The sequence below is a fragment of the Leucoraja erinacea genome, unplaced genomic scaffold (assembly GCF_028641065.1).
Source record: "Leucoraja erinacea ecotype New England unplaced genomic scaffold, Leri_hhj_1 Leri_225S, whole genome shotgun sequence".
Classification (NCBI taxonomy): Eukaryota; Metazoa; Chordata; class Chondrichthyes; order Rajiformes; family Rajidae; genus Leucoraja; species Leucoraja erinaceus.
The window spans coordinates 169,641-189,082 of NW_026576126.1; the positions used below are offsets into that span (position 1 = coordinate 169,641).

The 19,442-nt window shown below is 45.3% G+C and overlaps 1 long non-coding RNA gene across 1 annotated transcript; it reads right to left on the bottom strand.

Moving 5' to 3' along the window:
- Positions 1–580: 580 nt before the first annotated feature.
- LOC129716390 (uncharacterized) lies at positions 581–16,015 on the bottom strand. The gene is made up of 4 exons (XR_008726628.1): positions 14,938–16,015; positions 10,504–10,527; positions 7,078–7,107; positions 581–1,429 (listed from the first exon to the last, which is right to left on the bottom strand). It is a non-coding gene; the product is annotated as an uncharacterized LOC129716390 (long non-coding RNA).
- Between the last annotated feature and the right edge of the window lie 3,427 nt (positions 16,016–19,442).

Sequence of the window (19,442 nt, forward strand, 5' to 3'; positions counted from 1 at the left end):
GGAAGTTAGAGAAATTAATATTTATACCGTTGGGTTGTGTTACGGTGGATTGTCAGTCATAGAGTCACAGCGTTATAAAGCACGGTAACAGGCCGCCCTGCCTGACTTACGCTTGATGACCAAGCTGTCCCATCTACGCTAGTCCCGGCATTTGGCCCAATAAAGATCTGCCAAACAGTTCCTGATCTGTTCCACACAGCAGCTAATATTTCACAGAACGTTGAACTACAGGGCGGCACAGTGACAGAATTCTGTGTGGATGTGTGGGTGTGTGGGTGTGTGGGTGTGTGAGTGTGTGAGTGTGTGAATGCGTGTGTGTTTGTGTATGTGCGCATGTGTGTAGTGAATATGTGTAGCAAAGATCCTATAGCGAGCAAGTTCGATCACTCGACGAAAAAGACGTAGTACGGTCATGGGCAGATTCATGTGTAATTTTCGGCCCCATTTCCGTAACCGGCTTCCGTCTCTGCACCAAAGGTCCCATCATAGCGGAGCAAAGAAATTAGTGTGGAGATGGAAGCCGGTTACGGAAACATCCTCATAAAAATAAAAGTTATTTGGGAAAAATCTTCTCCTCATTTTCAGAATTATAATTTATTAACACAAACTGTTCCCCCGCAATGCTGATTACACTGCGAATCGGGTTAGATCGGGTCGGGTCGGGTTACTGAAATAGATGGAAAAAAAGGCCCACGTTCCGCTCCGTTGCGTACTACACATCAGCCCATTGCATTTAGAAGGAGTGGTCTATCTTGCTTGCTATAGGATATTTGAGGTGTAGTGTCCGGGTGCTCAGGTTTCCTCCCACACCCTAAAGGCGTGCAGGTTTGTAGGTTCATTGGCCTCTGTAATTTGCCCCAAGTGTGTAGGGAGTGGATGCGAAAGCGGCATAATGCAGAACAATAATGCACACCAGGTGATCGATGGTCAGCATGAGCTCGGTGGGCCGAAGGGTCCGTTTCAATGCTGTATTTCTTAATACAAAATGGGATGGAGAGAGAAATTTGCTGTTTGTCAAAACTCTATCAGCTGAGAATCGCTGTCGCAAACTGATAAGTTCTCGTTTAATCTTACTATTTTACTTCGGAGTCACGTGAGTGACTACGTGAAGATTTCAAAGCTCTGTGACTTCATGCCGTGGAACGAGTCCATGCGTTACACACTGCATAATTGACCAAGAAAGAGTGGAAAAATAAAGTATTCAGACATGACAACATTTTAACATGCTGAAGAATTTAATGGACAATTTAATAGTAACCTCTCCATCCCGAAAGGAGACTATAAAAGAGAACTTAAAATGGAGTTTGCAAATACACTTGGTCCGGCTAAGGGTTTGTTATATTGCGTGCGTTCTGAAGACTATCCGGCGGCCGCACGAAAATGGCCCAGCGGGACATCCTTGACCCTCAATGCGGAGGTGGCGGCGGTCCTGGTGGAATGAGATTTGAATATTTCAGTATCTACACCAGCATCAGCCAGAACCTGTTTCAACCACCTGGAGATGGTCTGAGCTGAAACCCTTTTATGTGGTTTCTTGTAACTAACGAATAATGCTAGTTCTGACCCCCTAAGGTCCTTGGTGATCTTAATATATTGCTGGAGGTGTGAGACCACACATAACCGGGGGTCCAAGGGGTATGCCATGAATAAGGCCGGTAGTACCTGGCCTGCTTTGTTTGATTGGATCATACACAAAAAAGGTTATACCACTGGCAGAAGAGATTATCCTAATCAGACGCAGCTTCTGCAATGACTGGACTCATGGAGCTGACACTAGTGCCATGAGCATCACTACCTTGTATGTGAGCCGGAGTAGGGACAGGGATGTTGCTGGAGCACATTGGCGAAGTAGTGTCAGTACCACACCTTCATCCCATATTTCCATGTATCTGGGCCTGGGAGGGTTCGAATTGAAGATGCCCCTCATGAACCTGGTTACTAATGGATGAGACCCAACAGAGTGGTGTCCCGAGCTCGGCAACAAGCATGACGACAGCGCACTTCTGGCACAATTTAGAGCACTATAACTCAACCTCTCGTCAAAATGAAGTTTTGCGAGGAATTCCAAAATATTGGTTATGTGCACTGTGTCATACGAGATATTAGATTGCAAGCAAAACACTTCCCATTTCTTTATGTAGGAGATGTATTGTTTTTTAGTGCTGTCTCTCCTGGCCGCAGTCAGCACATCCACAGTGCGATCAGAAAGTCCAAGCCCGAGGAACGGTCTTCTTAGAATCTGCAAACCAATAAGTTTAGCCAATCATGTAGAGGATGTTCTTCCCCAGTGATGGGGTGAATTAGCAGATTCCTGCATTTGGGAATGAAGGGTTCTATAATCATACACAGAATGAGTGGCTACCATGGTTGCTTATGCCAATCAGGGACTATTAGAATGCCCGAGGCAGAGACTTGCTTAATTTTAAGCAGGCATCGACTGACAAGGCAGAATGGGGGAAATGCATAAAAAAATATTCCCCCCCCCCCCAATGTAGTGAGAATGCATCCACCGCTACTGCCCCTGGATCTGGTTCCCATGCCACATACTTCGGTAACTGATGCTTTAGTCTGGATGCAAATCTATACCCGGTGTGCCATACCTAGAAATAATATCATTAAACACTCTATGATTCAACATCCATTCTGTGTTGTCATTGAATTTTCGTGACCTGGTGTCCGCCACTGTATTAAACCTACCTGGTTAGGTAGGTAGCAGAAAACCAAATATTTCTTGTAATACACCAGTGCCAAATAAGGTTAGCCAATTTATCACAGGATACTGACTTGATTCCACCCATGTGATTTATGTATGCCACTGCTGTGGTGTTATCAATCTGTAATTGAACATGCAGATGGTGCATATACCCGCAATAAGTCCTCAATCCATAGAGGGCTGCCAGTAACTCCAAATAATTAACAGCATGTAACTGAAGAAATGATAGCTCATGCATGTTCCATCTGCCTCTGCAGCTAGAGATGATGTCAGTAGAGCCCCATCCCAGAGCACTAGCATCAGTTTGTAAAATAACTGATGGACTGTCAACCGAAATATTGCTAGAGCAATGCCGAATATTGGACTTATTGCCACCATTGTAACTCGGCAATGGCTTCAGCCGGCAATTGCATAGGCCTGTCAAAGTCACCTAAATGGTGTTTAAGTGCCTGCATCTTTGCTCGTTGTAATTGTTGATAATGCAAAGGCCTGAATTTTGCAGCTGGGAAATTAGACTGGCCACTTATCGAATAGAAGTCTGCTGCTTCATTATGAGGTAATTACAGGCTTCTATTAACTCCAATCTCTTGCTCCAAGGCAGAATTACAGACATGTGAAGAGTTAATGGTGAATCCCAAATAATACAAAACTCGGGATGGTGTCAACATGAATTTAACTGGATGGATGAGAAACCCCAATCGCTCAAACAGGAGCTTGGTGGCTGAGACAGCTGAAAAAGCCAAATCTAGTCTTGCCTATAATAAGGATATCATCCAAGTATGCCATTACTATATGTTTTTGAGCTCGTAAGAGTGCAAGTACTGGTTTTAATAATTTAGTGAATAATCTGGGAGCCGAAGTCAACTAATTAGACAATGCTTTAAACTGCCAAAGCTTCGCCATCTAGTTGAATTTTAAGTATATTCGGTGATCCTTATGAATAGGCACCAAACAGTATGCATCTTTGAGATTGATGCATGCTATATAACATCTTTTGGAAGTTAATTGTTTGGCAGTAACAAAATTTGAAATGTCTATACTGCACAAAGGTGTTGAGTTGGGTCAAATCAAGGATGATTCGGCATCCCCCATCTTTCTTTTGTCTTGTAAATATATTGGACACGAATTGGTGAGATTCATGATTCGACTTCTCAATTACCCTTTTTGAATATAATGACTGAATTTCAAATTGTACATCCAAACCATCTTGTTGTGAACGAACAAAAGTTTGGTTTGGAGAATGCTGTATGGGTGGAAGTGAATCAGAAAACTCAATTTGGAAACCATTTATACTGTGCAGTATAAACAAATCCAATGTTATCGAATGACATTCATTCAAAAATAAACGTAATCTCCCACCAACATGTGATTGACCCACACACCGCATGTTCCATAGTGAACCAGACGCACCTACCTCCATGGTTACTGGTGGATTTGTGATGTTAGTTTCCGCCCCCGGTGTTTGAGGGGTAGAGGTGCTGGAGTGCGCCAGTTGCGCATCTTCGATGTCGGACGGCCTGAACCTTGTCGTAAAAAAGACCTTTGGCCGGGTCTTTCGGTCCTTGAGCTGGCACTGGCTCCTGCAGTCCGTCTGCTGCTGGTAGAGGCATAAGGGTGATGCCGTTGGAACGACGAATGTTCGCTGGTGGAGCTATGAGAAGCCCCACAGCCTTTGACTCGTCGTCCAGGTCCTTGACTTGTTTGGACAGGTCTTCCCCAAATAAATAATTGGGCGGCTGTACATTGCTCAACCTGCATAATCCTGCAAATTTGGGATTGAGAACAGGACGAATGGCATTCTTGCGGAAGCAATTGATCTGAAAATGTGCATTGCACAACAATGCCAATGCGTCCTGTTGTGCCTCCGATAGGGAGCTTCCGTACACTGACCTGGCGAAGGCCGTGATCTCGGACGCTAGCAGGTTCAGGATCCTTTGGAGTTTAACCTCCTGAGTCTTGATGCCTGTACCTATGTAACTCAAAAGGGAGCTATTGACAGCCGGAACTCTTAGCGAGGCGCAGTTGCTGGGCGTGTGGTATTTCGAGGCGTAACGTTTCCATCATTACCTGTTCCTGTAGCTGGTGAGAAGTCAGGTAATTGATGCTGGCTGCCAATTCTTCGCCCAGCGGTTCGCCGATTTGCGACGGCATCGCAAACTTCGACACCATAGTGGGTACCTCTGCTTCACGCAGGTCTTGTGTCGTGGAGCATTCCCCCAACATACCACTGTAATGTGAGCGAGCACAGGACTGATGACCTACGCTTCCTTCCTTAGATAGGGAGATATAATGCAGCCCTGCACCAGGCACTGCCGCGGGCCCCTGAGACCCGTGCTGAAATAACTCCTGTCCATGGAATATATCATGCTGGAGTATCTTCTCCATAAGATGCTCCATTCGGGAAAGACGTCCGAAGACACTCCCTGCTGGAGGAGGCGAACCCTCCCGACCGGACTCATCCGAGTTAACTTCTGTTTGGCCTTCCCTACTCTCGGGGTAACCAAGGTGCTTTCTATGGGCACCGAGTCCAGCTGCCAGCGACTGCGACTGTGATGGTGAAACCGACGGCCGCCCGCTAACCGCACAACCGCGGTCTACCGTAGCGGTTCTCCCCGCAGCCTGTCTGGACTTCACCCTCGCCTTGACCATAGTTGTTCGTTCTCGAAAGCTATAATAAAAACACAGAAAACGACCGCAGACTAAGTTCGAGAACTTACCTGGAGGTCTTTAAACTTACCGCTGGAGGAGCGACGCGCCTACCAGCCAGTCGCGGCGCAATGCGTTAGACGTAATGACACACATGCAGGCTGGCGGGTTCTTCACGTAGTCACTCACGTGACTCCGAAGTAAAATTCCCTCCTGATTTTATCCACCTCTATAAGAGCTCCCCTCATACTACCATGCTCCACGATAATAAAGTCTATGCCTGCCCAACCTCTCTATGACTCTCTTTGTCATAGTTATGCAGCATGGAAACAGGCCCTTTGGCTCAGATTACCCACACTGACCAACATGTCTCATCTACACTAGACCAACCTCCCTGCGTTTGAACCATATCCCTCTAAACCTGTCCTAATGTACCGGTCTAAATGTTTCTTAAATGTTGCAATAGTAGCTGCCTCATCTCTTCTTCCGGCGACTCGTTCCATAAACCCACACCTTCTCCTTCAAGATAGCTCAGGCCCTGGAGTCCTGGCAACATTCTCATAAATCTCCCCTGCACTCAGCCCAACCTAGTGGCATCTACCCAATATCAGGGTGACCAAAACGGAACACAATAATCAAAGTGCTAACGGAAGATAATTTAAAGATAATTCTTTACATTACAATAATTCTTTAAAGAAAAATAATTCCAACATCTGAAAAATAGTAGAGACATTTGTCTTTAGATAAACAGCATGGAACCAGGCCCTTCCGCCCAATGAGGCCACACTGACCAGCAATCCCTGAACACTGTCACTACCTAAAACACAGGGGGAAATTAACAATTTTATCGAAGCCAACTAACCCGCAAACCTTTACGTCTTTGGAGTGTGGGAGGAAACCAGAGCACCCAGAGAAAACCCATGCGGTCACATGGAGAATGAACAATCTCCATACAGACAGCACCGGTAGCCAGAATCGAACCCGGGTCTTTGGCACTGTAAAGGGCCTGTCCCACGAGCATGCGACTCTATGCGGCAAGCACGACTTAACGTGGTCACTTGAGCCGTACAGCCTCGTGGGGCCGGTCCCACTTCCATCGCCAATTTCCATTCCACTTTTTGCTTTGCTCGTTGTAAACACGATATTCCAACATCAAAACTATGCATCAAGGCACCCTCTTCCATTGTCCAATGTTCTCATCGAGTGATGAGGTCATGCAACATGGAATAAGGCCCTTCAGCCCAATTAGCCCACACTGACCAACGTCCAATAGTCCCACCTGCCTGCCTTCGATCCATATCCCTCTAAAGCTGTCCTATAAATGTACCTGTCTAATTGCTTCTTCAATGTTGGGATAGTCCCTGCCTCAACTACCTCCTCTGGCAGCTCGTTCCATACACCCACCACCCTCTGTGTGTGAAAAAGTTACCCCTCAGACTTCTGTTAAATCTTTCTCCCTTCACCTGAAACCTATGTCTTCTGGTCCTCGATTCCCCTACTCTGGGCAAGAGACTCTGTGTGTCTACCCAATCTATGCCTCACGATTTTGTACACCTCTATAAGATCACCCCTCATCATCCTGCACTCCAAGGAATAGAGACCCAGCCTGCTCAACCTCTCCCTGTAGGTCGAACCCTCTAGCCCCGGCAACATATTAGTAACATGCTCTTAAAATATTTGGTAACAATGAAGAATAAATTCAGAAAAAATGTAATTACCGTGGTAATGACCATATTCGCCAGGGTTACCTGTTGAGGAAACAGATTAGTATAATCATGGTTTGCAGAGAATAATTTGGAAGTAAACAATGTTCACTCAAAAGTTACACTTATTTTAGCAATCAAACTATCTGATAAGACAAAGTTGTGAATCGCTCAACACTTCCCAGGCTTATCCAAAAGAAACAGTGCTGGAGGATATCAGTGGGTCAGGCAGCATCTGTGGAGGGAATGGTCAGATGATATTTCAGGTCGGGATCCTTCTTCAGACTGATAGGAATAGGGGAGGGCGGTGGGTGGGAGAAAACAGAAAATGAGAGCTGGGGTTATGTGGTGCAAAATCTGGCAAGTGATAGGTGGTAGATAGACACAAAATGCTGGAGTAAAGGACCTGTCCCACGAGCATGCGACTGCATGCGGCAAGCGCGACCAAACTGGAAGCGGGGGCCATGCGGAGGTCGAGTGATCCCGTACAAGTTGACGTGAAGTTCGAGCGAAGTCCGCGGGAAGTTTGCGCGTGATGTACGGCGTCAAGACGCTGCGACTGCGTCGAGACGCTGCGCACGCCCGTCGAGGCGGTGCGTACGGCCTCAATGCAGCTGCGGGCCGGCAGGCCGTTGCCGCGCGGAATATTTGGACAGTGTCAGTTTTTCGGAGCCCCGCGCGATGTCAGGACCAGCTCCGCACAACTCCATACAGCTCCGGCGATCGAAGGTGGCCTCGGACTGAATGGTCAGCGTGGGAATTGGAAGGTGTGGGTGAAGGGTGAGGGTTGATAGGCAGCTGTGAGGACTAAGTGACAAAGGCAAGACATAAGAAGAAGACAAAAGGGTGTCGGAGAAGAAAAGCAACGTAAAATGCAAAGTGGGGGGTGAGAGGTGGAATTGGGGTGGAAGGGGACAGGGGTGAGTGGAAAATGGGGGAGACAATATGGAAATGGGGGGGAGGGGCTCAAGAATGGAGGTGAGTGTAAAAGGATCGGGGAGAGAATAGCCGGGATTACTCGACCTCCGCACGGCCCCCGCTTCCGGTTTGGTCGCGCTTGCCGCATGCAGTCGCATACTGGTGGGACAGGCCCTTTACCGCTCAGATTCCAATCAAATATTTTCCTCTTCACCTTAAACCTATGTCCTCTGGTCTTCGATTCAACTACTCTGGGCAAGAGACTCTGTGCATCTGCCCGATCTATTCCTCTTATGATTTTATGCACCTCAATAAGATCACCACTCATCCTCCTAGGAACAGACCGAGCCTGCTCAACCTCTCCCTGTAGCTCAGGCCCGCTAGCCCTGGCAATATCCTTGTAACATGGCCTTAAAAAAATTGGTCAAATTAGAGAATCAATTGAGCAAAAAAGTAACTACCGTAGTAACGACCATGACCACCATGGTTACCTGTTGAAGAAAGAACATAGAAACATAGAAAATAGGTGCAGGAGTAGGCCATTCGGCCCTTCGAGCCTGCACCGCCATTCAATATGATCATGGCTGATCATCCAACTCAGTATCCCGTACCTGCCTTCTCTCCATACCCCCTGATCCCCTTAGCCACAAGGGCCACATCTAACTCCCTCTTAAATATAGCCAATGAACTGGCCTCAACTACCCTCTGTGGCAGAGAGTTCCAGAGATTCACCACTCTCTGTGTGAAAAAAAGTTCTTCTCATCTCGGTTTTAAAGGATTTCCCCCTTATCCTTAAGCTGTGACCCCTTGTCCTGGACTTCCCTAACATCGGGAACAATCTTCCTGCATCTAGCCTGTCCAACCCCTTAAGAATTTTGTAAGTTTCTATAAGATCCCCTCTCAGTCTCCTAAATTCTAGAGAGTATAAACCAAGTCTATCCAGTCTTTCTTCATAAGACAGTCATGACATCCCAGGAATCAGTCTGGTGAACCGTCTCTGCACTCCCTCTATGGCAATAATGTCCTTCCTCAGATTTGGAGACCAAAACTGTACGCAATACTCCAGGTGTGGTCTCACCAAGACCCTGTACAACTGCAGTAGAACCTCCCTGCTCCTATACTAAAATCCTTTTGCAATGAAAGCTAACATACCATTCGCTTTCTTTACTGCCTGCTGCACCTGCATGCCTACCTTCAATGACTGGTGTACCATGACACCCAGGTCTCGCTGCATCTCCCCCTTTCCCAATCGGCCACCATTTAGATAATAGTCTGCTTTCCCGTTTTTGCCACCAAAATGGATAACCTCACATTTATCCACATTATACTAAAGAGATTAGAATAAGCATGGTTCAAGAGAACAATTTGAAAGTAAACATTTTTCACTCTAAAGATAGTTATTTTAACATTCAAACTATCCGATAAGATACAGTTGTCATTCGCTCAACATTTCCCAGGCTTGTCCAGTGTTGGAGGAAATCAGTGGGTCAGGCAGCATCTGTGGAGGGTATGGACAGATGATGTTTCAGGTTGGGACCCTTTCCTAAGACTGATCGGGATAGGGGAGGGGGGGAGAGAAAACTGGAAATGAGAGGTGGGGTTCGCTGAGGCAAAGTCGATCAAGTGTTCGATGGTAGGTAGGCGCAGAATGCTGGAATAACTTAGAGAGAAAGGCAGCATCTCTGGAGAGAAGGAATGGGTGACGTTTCGGGTCGAGACCAAACGTCAGACTGTGAGACGGTAAAGGAAATGAGAGAAATGGACGTTGATGTAGAGAGATACAGAAGAAATGAAAGAAAGATATGCATGAATCAAATGAATGGAAGATATGCCTGGAAAAGGCTGTTTCTATTGCAGTGGCAGATTTTAATATTGTTTCAAGATTCTTCCCTTTTCTCACTATGATTGAAGACAGGGGATCATAGAAACATAGAAACAGAGAAAATAGGTGCAGGAGGAGGCCATTCGGCCCTTCGAGCCAGCACTGCCATTCATTGTGATCATGGCTGATCGTCCCCTATCAATAACCCGTGCTGCCTTCTCCCCATATCCCTTGACTCCACTAGCCCTTAGAGCTCTATCTAACTCTCTCTTAAATCCATACAGTGATTTGGCCTCCACTGCCCTCTGTGGCAGGGAATTCCATAAATTCACAACTCTCTGGGTGAAAAAGTTTTTTCTCACCTCAGTCTTAAATGACCTCCCCTTTATTCTAAGACTGTGTGTGGCCCCTGGTTCTGGACTCGCCCAACATTGGGAACATTTTTCCTGCATCTAGCTTGTCCAGTCCTTTTATAATTTGGTATGTTTCTATAAGATCCCCCTCATCCTTTTAAACTCCAGTGAATACAAGCCTAGTCTTTTCAATCTTTCCTCATATGACCGTCCCGCCATCCCAGGGATCAGAAAATAATCGATACGCACTCAAAGGTTCCAAACCGTAGTTTTAAATATTTCACATGCCATTATTCTGTTCCCCCTAAAGTGAAAGATTAAAAAGTTGAAAAAAAAAAAAACCATTACCTCCGTACACAATTGGATAAGAATCTGTGAAATCAACAGAATTGTGTGATTATTACCTTCATTATATCATGTACATAATCATTTTCCAAGCACAGGCCCAAGGTTTCATCACATTGCCATTTCCCAATAGATCTATAGGTAGGAAATACAAACATCCCCACACAGAAATGGAATACCTCCAGCCAGGCAACAGAGAGACTTTGATTAGGTATGTTACAATACTTACCTTCAGCAGCGCTGCAATTCTGCCACTGGCCGTGTGCGCGATTTTGGCCCATTTGGGGGTTGGGGGCGGGGTTAAAACGCGTTTTTTTTTTTCCGACCTGGTCCTAGATTATATTTGTTGGTGTGCAAGCGTTTGCTAAAGAATCGTTCCGACGGCCGTTATGTGTGGGTTTTTTTTTTAATTCGCCCGACAAGTTAATCGCTGGAGTGATTTTAAAATCAGCTTCTGAAGCCGTCAACGCCGACAACGGGCCGAATTTTATGTAGGGGACAGGTAAAAGAAAGTAGTTTATTTTTATGTATAAAAGTGTTTCTTAAGATGCATTTATTTCCCATTCACAGTGTATTTGCTGCCGATATGGGGACTAAAATCAACACACCCTCAACGTTCCAAATGGTCGCGTTCCAGAAAACCTCACAGGCAAGCTGATTTAAATGGCCATTAATTTACAGGTATTAAACATTAAATTCCTTCAATTTGGCCTATAAACCCATGAAAATGAGATTTAAAAATTATGTTATATTCTGAATTCTTGTGTGAATGTTATTTGGACACTTAGGCTATTTAAAAATGTTAATCTATTCTTAAGAAATGGATAGATGTTTAGATCTAGTAATTGAATTTTGTAACTAGCTACAATTAGGTAACTAACTAATTATATGCTTTAATTTCAAGTCATCTAAGTAAGATTGTTTCATATTTGTTTCAGAATGCTTCAATCTATAATAACTGAAAATTTCTTTCAGTTCTCTTAAATTTTAAGAAAGTTATGGGCTTTTAAATGTTCTCGATCACAGCTTTTGTGTTAAGTCAATGAAAAAGCAATAGGGAACAAGATGCCAATTTCCGAGTATGAAAATGGCCATAACCTTTTTGAATACTGAAGATATGAAAGTGAATTCGGTGTCAAATTAAACTTGTATTTATGCTTTATCTGATGGGATAAATTAAAGACTTCAATTTTTAAATCTCAAAATTTTGTAACGTTGCTACTTTGATGCTGATGGTAACTTCATGTAATCCAAGTCACTGTTCTTGTCCTCAGGCAATTCATTCAAGGTGGACCACCTCCTTCTCGCTGTCCATTCAATGCCTGCCTGTTATAACAGATTTATACTAGAACTTCATAAGTTACAAGTTCTAGAAGCATAATTAGTCCATTCGGCCCATCAAGCCAACTCTGCCATTCAATCAAAGAAGAGGCAGTAGATGTTTTTTACCTAGATTTTCAGAAAGCTTTTGACAAGGTACCACACGGGAGGCTGCTAAGGAAGATGAGAGCCCATGGTTCAAAGGTCAGATAGTAGCATGGATATCTGGTTGGCTGCATAGCAGAAGACAAAGATTGGCAACAAAGGAGGCTTTTTCTGGTGACAAGCGTAGTCAGAAACATAGAAACATAGACAATAGGTGCAGGAGTAGGCCATTCGGCCCTTCGAGCCTGCACCGCCATTCAATATGATCATGGCTGATCATCCAACTCAGTATCCTGTACCTGCCTTCTCTCCATACCCCCTGATCCCTTTAGCCACAAGGGCCACATCTAACTCCCTCTTAAATATAGCCAATTAACTGTGGCCTCAACTACCTTCTGTGGCAGGGAATTCCACAGATTCCCTACTCTCTGTGTGAAAAATATTTTTCTCATCTCGGTCCTAAAAGATTTCCTTAAACTGTGTGACCCCTTGTTCTGGACTTCCCCAACATCGGGAATAATCTTCCTGCATCTAGCCTGTCCAACCCCTTAAGAATTTTGTAAGTTTCTATAAGATCCCCCATCAATCTTCTAAATTCTAGCAAGTGCAAGCCAAGTCTATCCAGTCTTTCTTCATATGAAAGTCCTGCCATCCCAGGTATCAGTCTGGTGAGCTTTCTCTGTACTCCCTCTATGGCAAGAATGTCTTTCCTCAGATTAGGATGTCTTTCCTCAGATTAGGTTCCGCAGGGCTCGGTGCTGGGGCCGTTGCTCTTCACGTTGTATATTAATGATTTGGATGAAGGAATTGAAGGCTTAGGGCCAAGTTTGCAGATGAAATGAAAATAGGTGGAGGGGCAGGTAGTCTAGAGAATACAGGGACTCTGTAGGCTGATTTGGACAGGTTGGAAGAGTGGGCAGAGATGGGGAAGATGGGATATAGTGTAGCAAAGTGCGGAGTTAATCATTTTGGTAGTAGGAATAAAGACGTTGATCATTTTCTAAATGGAGAGAGAATCCAGAAATCGTAGGTGCAATGGGACTTGTGCGGGTGCTGGTGCAGGATTCCCAAAAAGTTAATCTACAAAGTCGAATTGGCAGGAAAGAAAGAAAACTTAATGCGAGCATTTATTTTTAGAGGGCTTTTATATAAAATTAGGGATGTATTGCTCAGGCTCTATAAGGCTCGGTTCAGGCTGCATTTGAAATAACGTGAGCAATTTTGGGCATCATATCTGAGGAAGGATGTGCAAGTTCTGGAGAAGGTCCAGAGGAGGTTTACAAGAATGCTCCCAGGAATTAGTAAATTAAGCTAGGATGAGAGTCTGCCAGCACTGGGACTGTACTCATGGAGTTTAGAAGAATGAGGGGGACCTCATTGAAAACATACATAGAGAGAAGTGAAAGGCTTGGATAGAGTGGATGTGGAGAAGATGTTTCCACTAGCGGCAGAGTCTAGGAGGTCAGAGCCTCAGAATTAATGGACGTTCTTTTCGGAAGGAGATGATGAGAAATTTATTTAGTCAGAGGGTGGTGAATCTGTGGCAATGTATGCCACAGAAGGCTATGGAGGCCAAGCTAGTGGATATATTTAAGGCAGAAACAGAGAGATTCTTGATTAGTACGGGTGTCAGATGTTATGCGCAGTAGGCAGGAGTATGGGGTTAGGAGGGAGAGATAGGTCAGCCATGATTGAATGGCAGAGTAGACTTGATGGGCTGAATGGCCTAATTCTGCTCCTATCATTTATGATATGATCTTATGATCTTATGGCTGATCTATCTCTCCCTCCCAGCCCCATTCACCTGCATTCGCTCCATAACCCCTGACACCCTTACTAATCATAAATCTGTCAATCTCTGCCTTGGACCAATTTCCCTCCAGGGATGAATACATTTCTATTGTATCATATCGTATTGTTTCAAAAATTATCCGTTGACTTGGCCTCCACAAACGTCTGTCCCCAAACAACTCTCACCAACTTCTACAGATGTATCGTAGAAAGCATTTTAGAAACATAGAAACATAGAAAATAGGTGCAGGAGTAGGCCATTCGGCCCTTCGAGCCTGCACCGCCATTCAATATGATCATGGCTGATCATCCAACTCAGTATCCTGTACCTGCCTTCTCTCCATACCCCCTGATCCCTTTACCCACAAGGGCCACATCTAATTCCCTCTGAAATATAGCCAATGAACTGGCCTCAACTACCTTCTGTGGCAGAGAATTCCACAGATTCCCCACTCTCTGTGAAAAATATTTTTCTCATCTCGGTCCTAAAAGATTTCCCCCTTATCCTTAAACTGTGTGCCCCCTTGTTCTGGACTTCCCCAACATCGGGAATAATCTTCCTGCATCTAGCCTGTCCAACCCCTTAAGAATTTTATAAGTTTCTATAAGATCCCCCCTCAATCTTCTAAATTATAGCGAGTACAAGCCGAGTCGGGATGCATCACAGCATGGTTTGGGAACAGCTCCATCCAAGACCGCAAGAAATTGCAGAGAATTGTGGACGCAGCCCAGACCATCACAAACCAACCTCCCTTCTATTGACTTCATTTGCACCTCATGCTGCCCCGGCAAGGCCAGCAGCATCATGAAGGATGAGTCAAACCCTGACCACTCCCTCTTATCCCCTGTCCCAACAGGCATAAGGTACAGAAATGTGAAACTGCAAACATCCAAATTCAGAGACAGTTTCTTCCCAGCTGTTATCAGGCAACTGAACCATCCCACAAATTAGTCCTGAACTGCTGCATACCTCATTTGAGACCCTCGGACTATCTTTGACCAGACTTTACTAAACTTTACCTTGCACTAAACATTATTCCCTTTATCGTGTATCTGTACATTGTGGACAGCTCGATTATAATCGTATACAATCTTTCCGCTGACTGGCTAGCACGCAACAAAAGCTTTTCACTGTACCTCGGTACAAGTGACAATAAGCTAAATTCAACCTCAAACTAGGTCATCTTTGTTGCCCATGGACCTCCTCAGACGAAGACTTACCGAGGGCGGTGGCTGCAATGAGAATGACCAGGAGGAGACAAAGGCACGACATGTTCGCGGTGAATAGTCAGACTCGAGGTGATGTATGCTGTGTGAATTGGGCCTTTTATGTGCCTGAGAACCATCTGACCACAAAGTTGGCTCAACCTGCAACGTGGCATTTGGGAAAAGCCATGAATCATCGCCAATCAATCCTGGGTTGGGTTACTTGAACTTGAAATGTACTGGCTGTCAATGTGATAAGAGAATAGAAATACTGGATGGTGAAGTGGATTCAGAATGTATTGCTGCCAGCTGAACCTATGTCAAGTCAAGTCAAGTCAAGTCAAGTCAAGTTTATTTGTCACATATACATATACGAGATGTGCAGTGAAATGAAAGTGGCAATGCTCGCGGACATTTGTGCAAAAGACAAACAACAAAACAACCAAACAAATTATAAACACAATCATATCACACATATTCTTTTACATAATAAATAATGGAAGGAAAAACGTTCAGTAGAGTTAGTCCCTGGTGAGATAGGCGTTTACAGTCTGAATTGCCTCTGGGAAGAAACTCCTTCTCAACCTCTCCGTTCTCACCGCATGGCAACGGAGGCGTTTGCCTGACCATAGCAGCTGGAACAGTCCGTTGCAGGGGTGGAAGGGGTCTCCCATGATTTTATTTGCTCTGGAGTTGCACCTCCTGTTGTATAGTTCCTGCAGGGGGGCGAGTGAAGTTCCCATAGTGCGTTCGGCCGAACGCACTACTCTCTGCAGAGCCTTCTTGTCCTTGGCAGAGCAATTCCCAAACCAGATGGTAATGTTCCCGGACAAGATGCTTTCCACCGCCGCTGCGTAGAAGCACTGGAGGATCCTCGGAGACACTCTGAATTTCCTCAATTGCCTGAGGTGGTAAAGACGCTGCCTTGCCTTACTCACGAGTGCTGAGGCGTGTGATGCCCATGTCATATCCTCGGAGATGTGGACTCCCAGATATTTAAAACAGTTCACCCTATCCACAGGATCCCCATTTATCCTCAATGGAGTGTACGTCCTCGGATGATGTGCCCTCCTAAAGTCCATGATCAGCTCCTTTGTTTTTTGTGAACCGTTAAGTCCAGCTTGTAATTGTTCAGTGAATATGTGCACTGCCACAGATTGGTACAATGGCACATCTGATAAGGCTACTGCCTCAGAGTACAAGAGACCCAGGTTCAATCCTGACCTTGGGGTGTTGTCTGCGTGTGTGGAGTTTGCACGTTCTCCCTGTGGACCTTTTGGACGGATACACCGATAGGAGACATGGGTAATGTTTCAGGTCGAGGCCCTTCTTCAGACTGAGATTCAGGCGAAAGGGAAACAAGAGATATTGACTGTGATGTAGAGAGACATAGAACAAGTGAATGAAAGATATTACTAAAAAGTAACAATGATAAAGGAAACAAGCCATTGTTGGCTGTTTGCTAGCTAAGAACGAGAAGCTGGTGCAGCTTGGGTGAGGGAGGTATGGAGAGAGGGGGAATGCAGGGATTCCTTGAAGTTAAAGACATCATTGGATTGTAAGCTGCCCAAGCGAAATAAGAGTTGCTGTTCCTCCAATTTGCATTTAGCCTCACTCTGACTTTTTTGCATATCTTTCATTCATTTCTTTGCATCACCATCTATATCTCTCGTCCCCCTTTCCCCTGAATCTCTGTCTGAAGAAGGGTCTCGACCCGAAAGGTCACCCATTCCTTCTCTCCAGAGATGCTGCCTATCCCACTGAGTTATTCCAGCACTTTGTGTCTATCTTTGGTTTAAACGAGTATCTGCAGTTCACTCCTATATATGGATAGGAAAGGTTTAGAGGGGTATAGGCAAAACACAGACAGGTGAGACTAGTGTAAACAGGGCATCTTGGTCGTCATGGGCAAATTAGGCCGAAGGGCTTGTTCCTATACAGTATGTCTCTCTGATCATGTGGGTTCCCTCCGTGTAACCAAGAAGACCAAGGAGCTCATTGTAGACTTCAGAAGGTCTAGGAGCGGCACGCACACCCCCATCCATATTAATGTGTTTCCAGCTTCAGGTTTCTGGGGGTCAACATCTCCGATGACCTCTCTTGGACCCACAATACCTCAACACTGGTCAAGAAGGCTCACCAGCGTCTCTTCTACCTGAGGAGGCTAAAGAAGGCCCATCTGTCTCCTCAGATTCTGGAGAACTTCTACCGCTGCACCATCGAGAGCATCCTTATGAACCGTGTCACAGTATGGTATGGCAACTGCTCTGTCTCCGACCGGAAAGCACTGCAGAGGGTGGGTGGTGAAAATTGCCCAACGCATCACCGGTTCCTCACTCCCCTCCATTGGGTTTGTCCAAAGCAAGCGTTGTCTGCGGAGGGCGCTCAGCATCGCCAAGGACTGCTCCCACACCAGCCATAGACTGTTTACCCTCCTACCATCCGGGATGCGCTACAGGTCTCTCCGTTGCCGGACCAGCAGGTCTAGGAACAGATTCTTCCCTGCGGCTGTTACACTACTTAACTCTGCACCTTGGTGATATATATGTACGTATATATATTTATTGCTCATTATTCTATGTTCGCTCTTCTGGGGGAGATGCTAACTGCATTTCTTTGTCTCTGTACTGTACACTGCACTATGGCAATAAAATATAGAATCTGAATCTGAATCTGAATCTGCTCCAGAAACCTACAAAGTCATGTGAGTTTGTAGGTTAATGGTGCTCTGCAAATTGCCCGTAAAGTGTAGGAAGTGATACAAGTATAAGGTACAACAGTACTTTAAAAATAAATGATTTCAGGATCTGGTAAGGGGAGAGGAAAAATACGAAGTTGGTATATCCATTTCTGTATTGTATTGTATTGTATTCAAATTTATTGTCATTGTCTCAATTTGAGACAAACGAAATGAATTTCCCTTACAGGCAGTATCGTTAAAAACAAATCACAAGAAAAATAATAAAAATAAATAATAAATAAATAATAAAACATATTAAAAATAAAATTGAAATTGAATTAAAAAAATTTTAAAAAGCACAAACACATAAAGTCCACAACATAACATAAATGGCACCCAGGTGAGGAAGGCACCATAGTCCAGCCAGCCTCTCCTCCGTGTTCATCCGTGGTCGGGGCCTTCCGAGCACCCGCAGTCGCCGCCCCGGGTGGCCCGATGTTCAGGCCCTCACGCCGGGCTGGTAGAACGCCGATGCCGAACCCCGACGGTGAGCAGCCTCCTCCTCAGCGGCCCGGACCTTCTGATCAGCCGCCTCCCGCAGCCGGAGTCTGCAGCTCCTGAGTCCGCAGGCCGAGCTGGGCAGAGTCCATCGCAGGACCCCGCGTTGTAGTCAGCGCCGCCCGCGTTGGGAGCTCTGCAAACCGCAGCTCCAGGATGTCGGTGCAGCAGGTCCAGCACTCCGGGCTCCAGACGGCGACCCCGGTAAGGCATCGCCAGCCCCGCGATGTTTCAGCTCTGGCCCGCCGCTGCTGGAGGTCCGGTCGATCCCGGCAGGAAAGGCCGCGCCAATCCAGGTAGGTAGGCCGCTGTGGGGGGAGGGGGGGGGGGCGCGAGGACGCGACTTAACTCGAATAATAGGCGTCCTCACCATAAGCGGCTGCTCAGGATTCTATGTTCGTGCCCTCTTAACCCATTTCTTTGTCTCTGTACCCACATAAACTGCACTATGAAAAAAAACAAAAAAAATCTGAACTTTAACATAACTAAATGCTCCAAAAAACTACAAAGATACCGGGCTGTAGGTGGAGGCTGCTGGCACCAGCGCCACCGGAAGTACAATACAATAACTGGGTGTATTCTCCACTGCCATATAAATAGTTGATGAAGAATCTAATTCTGCATCAAGAACTGCTCGGTCTTCATAAGAGAGCTTTTGTTTCTTTTTCTTTTTTCTTTTTTACAGCCTATCTCTTAACTTTTTTCCCTAACTCTTTGCTTAATAGGTCTCTCTTTTTCATCACTTTTTCTCACTTTTTTTATTTTCTTTACTTTTCTCTCTTTTTAAAGCTTAAAAAATGAAGTGGCACAATAAATGTAATGTTATACTTGGCTTGTATTATTGTAATGTACTGTACTAATAAATAATATTATTTTGTTTTTAAAGTGTAGGAAGTGAATAGACGCCATATCAGGATATAGAACTGATATCCCTATCAGTGGGATAACCTGAACAGGTGATCAATGGTTGACATAGACTCGGTGGGCCGAAGATTCACTGGTTCAATGGTTCAATGGTACATGTACCTAGGTTCAGTGGAAGCTTACTATACGACGCACTATCATACCTAAGTCCTGGCGATGGCACTGGGTCGGACCTCCCTGGTGGAATAAAACTGGGTGAAAAACAGGCCTTACCTTCCACTACCTTCAACTTCCGGCAACCACCTTCAACTAACATCGCAACCAGCTTCGACTAAAAAATTACCGATTTTTAAAACGGCAACCTATTTTTAGTCGCGGCCGGTTTTGAATTTTTTGAAATAATCGCCGGAACATAGAA